The sequence below is a fragment of the Lepidochelys kempii genome, chromosome 2, assembly GCF_965140265.1.
Source record: "Lepidochelys kempii isolate rLepKem1 chromosome 2, rLepKem1.hap2, whole genome shotgun sequence".
Taxonomy (NCBI): Eukaryota; Metazoa; Chordata; order Testudines; family Cheloniidae; genus Lepidochelys; species Lepidochelys kempii.
The window spans coordinates 147,701,328-147,716,087 of NC_133257.1; positions in this window are offsets into that span (position 1 = coordinate 147,701,328).

Sequence of the window (14,760 nt, forward strand, 5' to 3'; positions counted from 1 at the left end):
CGAAATGATCTGCACCGTAGGAGGCGAAATGAAGCCTAGGGGCTCTCACGAAGAGGCCGGCTCATAGTTATGCCTCCGGTACACCTCAATCGTGACTTTCTCATTCAAAGTACTTTTCTCCAACTGACCTCTTCTAATCACCAGCAGAGACTCGAAAGCATTTTGACGACTCATTCCTGGAGTAAGTTGTCACTTGCACTTGTTAAAAATGAATGTCTCATTATGAGTAAGTCTCGAACCGCTCTCTATCACCTGGTCAGGCGAGAATCCGAATGGCAATGAGAGGAAGAGCGCATGAGACATCAGTCGCTAGCACTCATTAGCAGTGAATGTCTCATTGTGAGTAATTTACACAAACTGTCTCTACCAAATGACCAGCAGTGTAGCGACAAGGTCTTTGGAGGATGGCTCCGTGAGCTGCGAATTCCTACCACTGAGCAGTAATCACTCTCTGATTTTTCGTAATGCTCACGAACCAATCGCTACCAAATCGCTCGGAGAGACTCCTCTGGGCTTTTTCGTGGATGATTCCATGCCAATGTCTCAGAAGACTTGATGAGGACTGAGTTTCTCCTTCTTAGTCGTGTTCACGAACCGCGTGCTTCCAAATCACCAGCAGCAACTGTGAAGGGACGATAGAGGATGATTACCTGAAGCATGAATGACTACCACTAATCGCTACGTGATTTCTCCTCTTTCAGAATTTTCATGAGCCCATCCTTAACAGATCGCCAGGAACGAATCTGAAAGGCTTTTGGAGGATGCTCGAACGTGGACTTACTTCCTAGCGGTCATCAGTCACAACTGTCTCCTCTTGAGTGAGTGGCAGTAACCGATAGCTAGCGAATGATCAGGGGCTATAATGCTAAATGGCTTTGTCCGAGGACACCTTGAGAGATGTCTTAGAAGAAATTCCTGAGGAGGAATTGCTTTCTCATTTTTACGATCTCACCACATGACCAAAGAAGCCTGCCACGGGCTGGCAGGAAGGTTCCTGGAGAAAGTTGTCAGCCGCACACAAAACAATGATGAAGTTCTCCTTTTGAGAAGTGTTCACCAAACGATTTCTTCCGAGTCACCAGCAGAGAACGGAAAAGTTTGGTGGAAGCTGGAGATTTTACGCTAGCACTTGTCAATCCAGAGTTTCCCAGTCCGAGTCATTTTCACGAACCGATCTCCGCCTCACGAGGAGGCGAGAATGCAATGGGCTTTCTGGTGGATGATTGCATGGGAAAGTCTCACGAGACTGAGGAGGAATGAATTGCTCATGACTAGCAATTTTGCACGACCCGCTAGTTCTCCAAATCGCCAGGAGAGACTCGGAAAGGATTTTGGAGGCTGATTCCCTATGGCGTTAGTTACCAGCCGTGATCAGCAATAACCTGCTCGGGTTTGGAAATGTTCACGAACCGGGGTCTGCCAAATGACATGGGGATACACCTAAGGAACATGCCGCGTGTCGTCAAGAGAAATTTACTAGAAACCCTGATGAGGAATTCCTTGTCATGAGTCGGAGTTTTCACAGCCCCATTTCTTCCGAGGAGGGAATCTGAATGCACGAGAGAGGATGATATTACGAGGAATGAGCGATTACCCCGGTCGGTAACTGATTGCTCATCCTTTGGAGTGTCCATGAATCGATCACTGGCACTTCACTAGAAGTGAATCCGAAAGGCTTTTTGCACGATGACTGCTCACTTTCAGAAACGTTCAGGCAATGATTTCTTCCAACTCCCCAGCCAGGAAGGGAAACGTTTGGTGGAAGATGATTGCTGGGGACTTGATCACTAGGACTTGTCAATGACGAACTGGGTAATTTTAACGAACCGAACGCTTCCAAATCCCCACGAGAGCGTGCAGTTGGTTTTTGGTGGATGAGTCTATGCGAGAACTCGATCAGGAGACCTGAAGAGGAATGACTGTCACAGATGGAGTAATTTTCACGAAATGATCTGCACCGTAGGAGGCGAAATGAAGCCTAGGGGCTCTCACGAAGAGGCCGGCTCATAGTTATGCCTCCGGTACACCTCAATCGTGACTTTCTCATTCAAAGTACTTTTCTCCAACTGACCTCTTCTAATCACCAGCAGAGACTCGAAAGCATTTTGACGACTCATTCCTGGAGTAAGTTGTCACTTGCACTTGTTAAAAATGAATGTCTCATTATGAGTAAGTCTCGAACCGCTCTCTATCACCTGGTCAGGCGAGAATCCGAATGGCAATGAGAGGAAGAGCGCATGAGACATCAGTCGCTAGCACTCATTAGCAGTGAATGTCTCATTGTGAGTAATTTACACAAACTGTCTCTACCAAATGACCAGCAGTGTAGCGACAAGGTCTTTGGAGGATGGCTCCGTGAGCTGCGAATTCCTACCACTGAGCAGTAATCACTCTCTGATTTTTCGTAATGCTCACGAACCAATCGCTACCAAATCGCTCGGAGAGACTCCTCTGGGCTTTTTCGTGGATGATTCCATGCCAATGTCTCAGAAGACTTGATGAGGACTGAGTTTCTCCTTCTTAGTCGTGTTCACGAACCGCGTGCTTCCAAATCACCAGCAGCAACTGTGAAGGGACGATAGAGGATGATTACCTGAAGCATGAATGACTACCACTAATCGCTACGTGATTTCTCCTCTTTCAGAATTTTCATGAGCCCATCCTTAACAGATCGCCAGGAACGAATCTGAAAGGCTTTTGGAGGATGCTCGAACGTGGACTTACTTCCTAGCGGTCATCAGTCACAACTGTCTCCTCTTGAGTGAGTGGCAGTAACCGATAGCTAGCGAATGATCAGGGGCTATAATGCTAAATGGCTTTGTCCGAGGACACCTTGAGAGATGTCTTAGAAGAAATTCCTGAGGAGGAATTGCTTTCTCATTTTTACGATCTCACCACATGACCAAAGAAGCCTGCCACGGGCTGGCAGGAAGGTTCCTGGAGAAAGTTGTCAGCCGCACACAAAACAATGATGAACTTCTCCTTTTGAGAAGTGTTCACCAAACGATTTCTTCCGAGTCACCAGCAGAGAACGGAAAAGTTTGGTGGAAGCTGGAGATTTTACGCTAGCACTTGTCAATCCAGAGTTTCCCAGTCCGAGTCATTTTCACGAACCGATCTCCGCCTCACGAGGAGGCGAGAATGCAATGGGCTTTCTGGTGGATGATTGCATGGGAAAGTCTCACGAGACTGAGGAGGAATGAATTGCTCATGACTAGCAATTTTGCACGACCCGCTAGTTCTCCAAATCGCCAGGAGAGAATCGGAAAGGATTTTGGAGGCTGATTCCCTATGGCGTTAGTTACCAGCCGTGATCAGCAATAACCTGCTCGGGTTTGGAAATGTTCACGAACCGGGGTCTGCCAAATGACATGGGGATACACCTAAGGAACATGCCGCGTGTCGTCAAGAGAAATGTACTAGAAACCCTGATGAGGAATTCCTTGTCATGAGTCGGAGTTTTCACAGCCCCATTTCTTCCGAGGAGGGAATCTGAATGCACGAGAGAGGATGATATTACGAGGAATGAGCGATTACCCCGGTCGGTAACTGATTGCTCATCCTTTGGAGTGTCCATGAATCGATCACTGGCACTTCACTAGAAGTGAATCCGAAAGGCTTTTTGCACGATGACTGCTCACTTTCAGAAACGTTCAGGCAATGATTTCTTCCAACTCCCCAGCCAGGAAGGGAAACGTTTGGTGGAAGATGATTGCTGGGGACTTGATCACTAGGACTTGTCAATGACGAACTGGGTAATTTTAACGAACCGAACGCTTCCAAATCCCCACGAGAGCGTGCAGTTGGTTTTTGGTGGATGAGTCTATGCGAGAACTCGATCAGGAGACCTGAAGAGGAATGACTGTCACAGATGGAGTAATTTTCACGAAATGATCTGCACCGTAGGAGGCGAAATGAAGCCTAGGGGCTCTCACGAAGAGGCCGGCTCATAGTTATGCCTCCGGTACACCTCAATCGTGACTTTCTCATTCAAAGTACTTTTCTCCAACTGACCTCTTCTAATCACCAGCAGAGACTCGAAAGCATTTTGACGACTCATTCCTGGAGTAAGTTGTCACTTGCACTTGTTAAAAATGAATGTCTCATTATGAGTAAGTCTCGAACCGCTCTCTATCACCTGGTCAGGCGAGAATCCGAATGGCAATGAGAGGAAGAGCGCATGAGACATCAGTCGCTAGCACTCATTAGCAGTGAATGTCTCATTGTGAGTAATTTACACAAACTGTCTCTACCAAATGACCAGCAGTGTAGCGACAAGGTCTTTGGAGGATGGCTCCGTGAGCTGCGAATTCCTACCACTGAGCAGTAATCACTCTCTGATTTTTCGTAATGCTCACGAACCAATCGCTACCAAATCGCTCGGAGAGACTCCTCTGGGCTTTTTCGTGGATGATTCCATGCCAATGTCTCAGAAGACTTGATGAGGACTGAGTTTCTCCTTCTTAGTCGTGTTCACGAACCGCGTGCTTCCAAATCACCAGCAGCAACTGTGAAGGGACGATAGAGGATGATTACCTGAAGCATGAATGACTACCACTAATCGCTACGTGATTTCTCCTCTTTCAGAATTTTCATGAGCCCATCCTTAACAGATCGCCAGGAACGAATCTGAAAGGCTTTTGGAGGATGCTCGAACGTGGACTTACTTCCTAGCGGTCATCAGTCACAACTGTCTCCTCTTGAGTGAGTGGCAGTAACCGATAGCTAGCGAATGATCAGGGGCTATAATGCTAAATGGCTTTGTCCGAGGACACCTTGAGAGATGTCTTAGAAGAAATTCCTGAGGAGGAATTGCTTTCTCATTTTTACGATCTCACCACATGACCAAAGAAGCCTGCCACGGGCTGGCAGGAAGGTTCCTGGAGAAAGTTGTCAGCCGCACACAAAACAATGATGAAGTTCTCCTTTTGAGAAGTGTTCACCAAACGATTTCTTCCGAGTCACCAGCAGAGAACGGAAAAGTTTGGTGGAAGCTGGAGATTTTACGCTAGCACTTGTCAATCCAGAGTTTCCCAGTCCGAGTCATTTTCACGAACCGATCTCCGCCTCACGAGGAGGCGAGAATGCAATGGGCTTTCTGGTGGATGATTGCATGGGAAAGTCTCACGAGACTGAGGAGGAATGAATTGCTCATGACTAGCAATTTTGCACGACCCGCTAGTTCTCCAAATCGCCAGGAGAGAATCGGAAAGGATTTTGGAGGCTGATTCCCTATGGCGTTAGTTACCAGCCGTGATCAGCAATAACCTGCTCGGGTTTGGAAATGTTCACGAACCGGGGTCTGCCAAATGACATGGGGATACACCTAAGGAACATGCCGCGTGTCGTCAAGAGAAATGTACTAGAAACCCTGATGAGGAATTCCTTGTCATGAGTCGGAGTTTTCACAGCCCCATTTCTTCCGAGGAGGGAATCTGAATGCACGAGAGAGGATGATATTACGAGGAATGAGCGATTACCCCGGTCGGTAACTGATTGCTCATCCTTTGGAGTGTCCATGAATCGATCACTGGCACTTCACTAGAAGTGAATCCGAAAGGCTTTTTGCACGATGACTGCTCACTTTCAGAAACGTTCAGGCAATGATTTCTTCCAACTCCCCAGCCAGGAAGGGAAACGTTTGGTGGAAGATGATTGCTGGGGACTTGATCACTAGGACTTGTCAATGATGAACTGGGTAATTTTAACGAACCGAACGCTTCCAAATCCCCACGAGAGCGTGCAGTTGGTTTTTGGTGGATGAGTCTATGCGAGAACTCGATCAGGAGACCTGAAGAGGAATGACTGTCACAGATGGAGTAATTTTCACGAAATGATCTGCACCGTAGGAGGCGAAATGAAGCCTAGGGGCTCTCACGAAGAGGCCGGCTCATAGTTATGCCTCCGGTACACCTCAATCGTGACTTTCTCATTCAAAGTACTTTTCTCCAACTGACCTCTTCTAATCACCAGCAGAGACTCGAAAGCATTTTGACGACTCATTCCTGGAGTAAGTTGTCACTTGCACTTGTCAAAAATGAATGTCTCATTATGAGTAAGTCTCGAACCGCTCTCTATCACCTGGTCAGGCGAGAATCCGAATGGCAATGAGAGGAAGAGCGCATGAGACATCAGTCGCTAGCACTCATTAGCAGTGAATGTCTCATTGTGAGTAATTTACACAAACTGTCTCTACCAAATGACCAGCAGTGTAGCGACAAGGTCTTTGGAGGATGGCTCCGTGAGCTGCGAATTCCTACCACTGAGCAGTAATCACTCTCTGATTTTTCGTAATGCTCACGAACCAATCGCTACCAAATCGCTCGGAGAGACTCCTCTGGCCTTTTTCGTGGATGATTCCATGCCAATGTCTCAGAAGACTTGATGAGGACTGAGTTTCTCCTTCTTAGTCGTGTTCACGAACCGCGTGCTTCCAAATCACCAGCAGCAACTGTGAAGGGACGATAGAGGATGATTACCTGAAGCATGAATGACTACCACTAATCGCTACGTGATTTCTCCTCTTTCAGAATTTTCATGAGCCCATCCTTAACAGATCGCCAGGAACGAATCTGAAAGGCTTTTGGAGGATGCTCGAACGTGGACTTACTTCCTAGCGGTCATCAGTCACAACTGTCTCCTCTTGAGTGAGTGGCAGTAACCGATAGCTAGCGAATGATCAGGGGCTATAATGCTAAATGGCTTTGTCCGAGGACACCTTGAGAGATGTCTTAGAAGAAATTCCTGAGGAGGAATTGCTTTCTCATTTTTACGATCTCACCACATGACCAAAGAAGCCTGCCACGGGCTGGCAGGAAGGTTCCTGGAGAAAGTTGTCAGCCGCACACAAAACAATGATGAAGTTCTCCTTTTGAGAAGTGTTCACCAAACGATTTCTTCCGAGTCACCAGCAGAGAACGGAAAAGTTTGGTGGAAGCTGGAGATTTTACGCTAGCACTTGTCAATCCAGAGTTTCCCAGTCCGAGTCATTTTCACGAACCGATCTCCGCCTCACGAGGAGGCGAGAATGCAATGGGCTTTCTGGTGGATGATTGCATGGGAAAGTCTCACGAGACTGAGGAGGAATGAATTGCTCATGACTAGCAATTTTGCACGACCCGCTAGTTCTCCAAATCGCCAGGAGAGACTCGGAAAGGATTTTGGAGGCTGATTCCCTATGGCGTTAGTTACCAGCCGTGATCAGCAATAACCTGCTCGGGTTTGGAAATGTTCACGAACCGGGGTCTGCCAAATGACATGGGGATACACCTAAGGAACATGCCGCGTGTCGTCAAGAGAAATGTACTAGAAACCCTGATGAGGAATTCCTTGTCATGAGTCGGAGTTTTCACAGCCCCATTTCTTCCGAGGAGGGAATCTGAATGCACGAGAGAGGATGATATTACGAGGAATGAGCGATTACCCCGGTCGGTAACTGATTGCTCATCCTTTGGAGTGTCCATGAATCGATCACTGGCACTTCACTAGAAGTGAATCCGAAAGGCTTTTTGCACGATGACTGCTCACTTTCAGAAACGTTCAGGCAATGATTTCTTCCAACTCCCCAGCCAGGAAGGGAAACGTTTGGTGGAAGATGATTGCTGGGGACTTGATCACTAGGACTTGTCAATGACGAACTGGGTAATTTTAACGAACCGAACGCTTCCAAATCCCCACGAGAGCGTGCAGTTGGTTTTTGGTGGATGAGTCTATGCGAGAACTCGATCAGGAGACCTGAAGAGGAATGACTGTCACAGATGGAGTAATTTTCACGAAATGATCTGCACCGTAGGAGGCGAAATGAAGCCTAGGGGCTCTCACGAAGAGGCCGGCTCATAGTTATGCCTCCGGTACACCTCAATCGTGACTTTCTCATTCAAAGTACTTTTCTCCAACTGACCTCTTCTAATCACCAGCAGAGACTCGAAAGCATTTTGACGACTCATTCCTGGAGTAAGTTGTCACTTGCACTTGTTAAAAATGAATGTCTCATTATGAGTAAGTCTCGAACCGCTCTCTATCACCTGGTCAGGCGAGAATCCGAATGGCAATGAGAGGAAGAGCGCATGAGACATCAGTCGCTAGCACTCATTAGCAGTGAATGTCTCATTGTGAGTAATTTACACAAACTGTCTCTACCAAATGACCAGCAGTGTAGCGACAAGGTCTTTGGAGGATGGCTCCGTGAGCTGCGAATTCCTACCACTGAGCAGTAATCACTCTCTGATTTTTCGTAATGCTCACGAACCAATCGCTACCAAATCGCTCGGAGAGACTCCTCTGGGCTTTTTCGTGGATGATTCCATGCCAATGTCTCAGAAGACTTGATGAGGACTGAGTTTCTCCTTCTTAGTCGTGTTCACGAACCGCGTGCTTCCAAATCACCAGCAGCAACTGTGAAGGGACGATAGAGGATGATTACCTGAAGCATGAATGACTACCACTAATCGCTACGTGATTTCTCCTCTTTCAGAATTTTCATGAGCCCATCCTTAACAGATCGCCAGGAACGAATCTGAAAGGCTTTTGGAGGATGCTCGAACGTGGACTTACTTCCTAGCGGTCATCAGTCACAACTGTCTCCTCTTGAGTGAGTGGCAGTAACCGATAGCTAGCGAATGATCAGGGGCTATAATGCTAAATGGCTTTGTCCGAGGACACCTTGAGAGATGTCTTAGAAGAAATTCCTGAGGAGGAATTGCTTTCTCATTTTTACGATCTCACCACATGACCAAAGAAGCCTGCCACGGGCTGGCAGGAAGGTTCCTGGAGAAAGTTGTCAGCCGCACACAAAACAATGATGAACTTCTCCTTTTGAGAAGTGTTCACCAAACGATTTCTTCCGAGTCACCAGCAGAGAACGGAAAAGTTTGGTGGAAGCTGGAGATTTTACGCTAGCACTTGTCAATCCAGAGTTTCCCAGTCCGAGTCATTTTCACGAACCGATCTCCGCCTCACGAGGAGGCGAGAATGCAATGGGCTTTCTGGTGGATGATTGCATGGGAAAGTCTCACGAGACTGAGGAGGAATGAATTGCTCATGACTAGCAATTTTGCACGACCCGCTAGTTCTCCAAATCGCCAGGAGAGACTCGGAAAGGATTTTGGAGGCTGATTCCCTATGGCGTTAGTTACCAGCCGTGATCAGCAATAACCTGCTCGGGTTTGGAAATGTTCACGAACCGGGGTCTGCCAAATGACATGGGGATACACCTAAGGAACATGCCGCGTGTCGTCAAGAGAAATGTACTAGAAACCCTGATGAGGAATTCCTTGTCATGAGTCGGAGTTTTCACAGCCCCATTTCTTCCGAGGAGGGAATCTGAATGCACGAGAGAGGATGATATTACGAGGAATGAGCGATTACCCCGGTCGGTAACTGATTGCTCATCCTTTGGAGTGTCCATGAATCGATCACTGGCACTTCACTAGAAGTGAATCCGAAAGGCTTTTTGCACGATGACTGCTCACTTTCAGAAACGTTCAGGCAATGATTTCTTCCAACTCCCCAGCCAGGAAGGGAAACGTTTGGTGGAAGATGATTGCTGGGGACTTGATCACTAGGACTTGTCAATGACGAACTGGGTAATTTTAACGAACCGAACGCTTCCAAATCCCCACGAGAGCGTGCAGTTGGTTTTTGGTGGATGAGTCTATGCGAGAACTCGATCAGGAGACCTGAAGAGGAATGACTGTCACAGATGGAGTAATTTTCACGAAATGATCTGCACCGTAGGAGGCGAAATGAAGCCTAGGGGCTCTCACGAAGAGGCCGGCTCATAGTTATGCCTCCGGTACACCTCAATCGTGACTTTCTCATTCAAAGTACTTTTCTCCAACTGACCTCTTCTAATCACCAGCAGAGACTCGAAAGCATTTTGACGACTCATTCCTGGAGTAAGTTGTCACTTGCACTTGTCAAAAATGAATGTCTCATTATGAGTAAGTCTCGAACCGCTCTCTATCACCTGGTCAGGCGAGAATCCGAATGGCAATGAGAGGAAGAGCGCATGAGACATCAGTCGCTAGCACTCATTAGCAGTGAATGTCTCATTGTGAGTAATTTACACAAACTGTCTCTACCAAATGACCAGCAGTGTAGCGACAAGGTCTTTGGAGGATGGCTCCGTGAGCTGCGAATTCCTACCACTGAGCAGTAATCACTCTCTGATTTTTCGTAATGCTCACGAACCAATCGCTACCAAATCGCTCGGAGAGACTCCTCTGGCCTTTTTCGTGGATGATTCCATGCCAATGTCTCAGAAGACTTGATGAGGACTGAGTTTCTCCTTCTTAGTCGTGTTCACGAACCGCGTGCTTCCAAATCACCAGCAGCAACTGTGAAGGGACGATAGAGGATGATTACCTGAAGCATGAATGACTACCACTAATCGCTACGTGATTTCTCCTCTTTCAGAATTTTCATGAGCCCATCCTTAACAGATCGCCAGGAACGAATCTGAAAGGCTTTTGGAGGATGCTCGAACGTGGACTTACTTCCTAGCGGTCATCAGTCACAACTGTCTCCTCTTGAGTGAGTGGCAGTAACCGATAGCTAGCGAATGATCAGGGGCTATAATGCTAAATGGCTTTGTCCGAGGACACCTTGAGAGATGTCTTAGAAGAAATTCCTGAGGAGGAATTGCTTTCTCATTTTTACGATCTCACCACATGACCAAAGAAGCCTGCCACGGGCTGGCAGGAAGGTTCCTGGAGAAAGTTGTCAGCCGCACACAAAACAATGATGAAGTTCTCCTTTTGAGAAGTGTTCACCAAACGATTTCTTCCGAGTCACCAGCAGAGAACGGAAAAGTTTGGTGGAAGCTGGAGATTTTACGCTAGCACTTGTCAATCCAGAGTTTCCCAGTCCGAGTCATTTTCACGAACCGATCTCCGCCTCACGAGGAGGCGAGAATGCAATGGGCTTTCTGGTGGATGATTGCATGGGAAAGTCTCACGAGACTGAGGAGGAATGAATTGCTCATGACTAGCAATTTTGCACGACCCGCTAGTTCTCCAAATCGCCAGGAGAGACTCGGAAAGGATTTTGGAGGCTGATTCCCTATGGCGTTAGTTACCAGCCGTGATCAGCAATAACCTGCTCGGGTTTGGAAATGTTCACGAACCGGGGTCTGCCAAATGACATGGGGATACACCTAAGGAACATGCCGCGTGTCGTCAAGAGAAATGTACTAGAAACCCTGATGAGGAATTCCTTGTCATGAGTCGGAGTTTTCACAGCCCCATTTCTTCCGAGGAGGGAATCTGAATGCACGAGAGAGGATGATATTACGAGGAATGAGCGATTACCCCGGTCGGTAACTGATTGCTCATCCTTTGGAGTGTCCATGAATCGATCACTGGCACTTCACTAGAAGTGAATCCGAAAGGCTTTTTGCACGATGACTGCTCACTTTCAGAAACGTTCAGGCAATGATTTCTTCCAACTCCCCAGCCAGGAAGGGAAACGTTTGGTGGAAGATGATTGCTGGGGACTTGATCACTAGGACTTGTCAATGACGAACTGGGTAATTTTAACGAACCGAACGCTTCCAAATCCCCACGAGAGCGTGCAGTTGGTTTTTGGTGGATGAGTCTATGCGAGAACTCGATCAGGAGACCTGAAGAGGAATGACTGTCACAGATGGAGTAATTTTCACGAAATGATCTGCACCGTAGGAGGCGAAATGAAGCCTAGGGGCTCTCACGAAGAGGCCGGCTCATAGTTATGCCTCCGGTACACCTCAATCGTGACTTTCTCATTCAAAGTACTTTTCTCCAACTGACCTCTTCTAATCACCAGCAGAGACTCGAAAGCATTTTGACGACTCATTCCTGGAGTAAGTTGTCACTTGCACTTGTTAAAAATGAATGTCTCATTATGAGTAAGTCTCGAACCGCTCTCTATCACCTGGTCAGGCGAGAATCCGAATGGCAATGAGAGGAAGAGCGCATGAGACATCAGTCGCTAGCACTCATTAGCAGTGAATGTCTCATTGTGAGTAATTTACACAAACTGTCTCTACCAAATGACCAGCAGTGTAGCGACAAGGTCTTTGGAGGATGGCTCCGTGAGCTGCGAATTCCTACCACTGAGCAGTAATCACTCTCTGATTTTTCGTAATGCTCACGAACCAATCGCTACCAAATCGCTCGGAGAGACTCCTCTGGGCTTTTTCGTGGATGATTCCATGCCAATGTCTCAGAAGACTTGATGAGGACTGAGTTTCTCCTTCTTAGTCGTGTTCACGAACCGCGTGCTTCCAAATCACCAGCAGCAACTGTGAAGGGACGATAGAGGATGATTACCTGAAGCATGAATGACTACCACTAATCGCTACGTGATTTCTCCTCTTTCAGAATTTTCATGAGCCCATCCTTAACAGATCGCCAGGAACGAATCTGAAAGGCTTTTGGAGGATGCTCGAACGTGGACTTACTTCCTAGCGGTCATCAGTCACAACTGTCTCCTCTTGAGTGAGTGGCAGTAACCGATAGCTAGCGAATGATCAGGGGCTATAATGCTAAATGGCTTTGTCCGAGGACACCTTGAGAGATGTCTTAGAAGAAATTCCTGAGGAGGAATTGCTTTCTCATTTTTACGATCTCACCACATGACCAAAGAAGCCTGCCACGGGCTGGCAGGAAGGTTCCTGGAGAAAGTTGTCAGCCGCACACAAAACAATGATGAACTTCTCCTTTTGAGAAGTGTTCACCAAACGATTTCTTCCGAGTCACCAGCAGAGAACGGAAAAGTTTGGTGGAAGCTGGAGATTTTACGCTAGCACTTGTCAATCCAGAGTTTCCCAGTCCGAGTCATTTTCACGAACCGATCTCCGCCTCACGAGGAGGCGAGAATGCAATGGGCTTTCTGGTGGATGATTGCATGGGAAAGTCTCACGAGACTGAGGAGGAATGAATTGCTCATGACTAGCAATTTTGCACGACCCGCTAGTTCTCCAAATCGCCAGGAGAGAATCGGAAAGGATTTTGGAGGCTGATTCCCTATGGCGTTAGTTACCAGCCGTGATCAGCAATAACCTGCTCGGGTTTGGAAATGTTCACGAACCGGGGTCTGCCAAATGACATGGGGATACACCTAAGGAACATGCCGCGTGTCGTCAAGAGAAATGTACTAGAAACCCTGATGAGGAATTCCTTGTCATGAGTCGGAGTTTTCACAGCCCCATTTCTTCCGAGGAGGGAATCTGAATGCACGAGAGAGGATGATATTACGAGGAATGAGCGATTACCCCGGTCGGTAACTGATTGCTCATCCTTTGGAGTGTCCATGAATCGATCACTGGCACTTCACTAGAAGTGAATCCGAAAGGCTTTTTGCACGATGACTGCTCACTTTCAGAAACGTTCAGGCAATGATTTCTTCCAACTCCCCAGCCAGGAAGGGAAACGTTTGGTGGAAGATGATTGCTGGGGACTTGATCACTAGGACTTGTCAATGATGAACTGGGTAATTTTAACGAACCGAACGCTTCCAAATCCCCACGAGAGCGTGCAGTTGGTTTTTGGTGGATGAGTCTATGCGAGAACTCGATCAGGAGACCTGAAGAGGAATGACTGTCACAGATGGAGTAATTTTCACGAAATGATCTGCACCGTAGGAGGCGAAATGAAGCCTAGGGGCTCTCACGAAGAGGCCGGCTCATAGTTATGCCTCCGCTACACCTCAATCGTGACTTTCTCATTCAAAGTACTTTTCTCCAACTGACCTCTTCTAATCACCAGCAGAGACTCGAAAGCATTTTGACGACTCATTCCTGGAGTAAGTTGTCACTTGCACTTGTCAAAAATGAATGTCTCATTATGAGTAAGTCTCGAACCGCTCTCTATCACCTGGTCAGGCGAGAATCCGAATGGCAATGAGAGGAAGAGCGCATGAGACATCAGTCGCTAGCACTCATTAGCAGTGAATGTCTCATTGTGAGTAATTTACACAAACTGTCTCTACCAAATGACCAGCAGTGTAGCGACAAGGTCTTTGGAGGATGGCTCCGTGAGCTGCGAATTCCTACCACTGAGCAGTAATCACTCTCTGATTTTTCGTAATGCTCACGAACCAATCGCTACCAAATCGCCCGGAGAGACTCCTCTGGGCTTTTTCGTGGATGATTCCATGCCAATGTCTCAGAAGACTTGATGAGGACTGAGTTTCTCCTTCTTAGTCGTGTTCACGAACCGCGTGCTTCCAAATCACCAGCAGCAACTGTGAAGGGACGATAGAGGATGATTACCTGAAGCATGAATGACTACCACTAATCGCTACGTGATTTCTCCTCTTTCAGAATTTTCATGAGCCCATCCTTAACAGATCGCCAGGAACGAATCTGAAAGGCTTTTGGAGGATGCTCGAACGTGGACTTACTTCCTAGCGGTCATCAGTCACAACTGTCTCCTCTTGAGTGAGTGGCAGTAACCGATAGCTAGCGAATGATCAGGGGCTATAATGCTAAATGGCTTTGTCCGAGGACACCTTGAGAGATGTCTTAGAAGAAATTCCTGAGGAGGAATTGCTTTCTCATTTTTACGATCTCACCACATGACCAAAGAAGCCTGCCACGGGCTGGCAGGAAGGTTCCTGGAGAAAGTTGTCAGCCGCACACAAAACAATGATGAACTTCTCCTTTTGAGAAGTGTTCACCAAACGATTTCTTCCGAGTCACCAGCAGAGAACGGAAAAGTTTGGTGGAAGCTGGAGATTTTACGCTAGCACTTGTCAATCCAGAGTTTCCCAGTCCGAGTC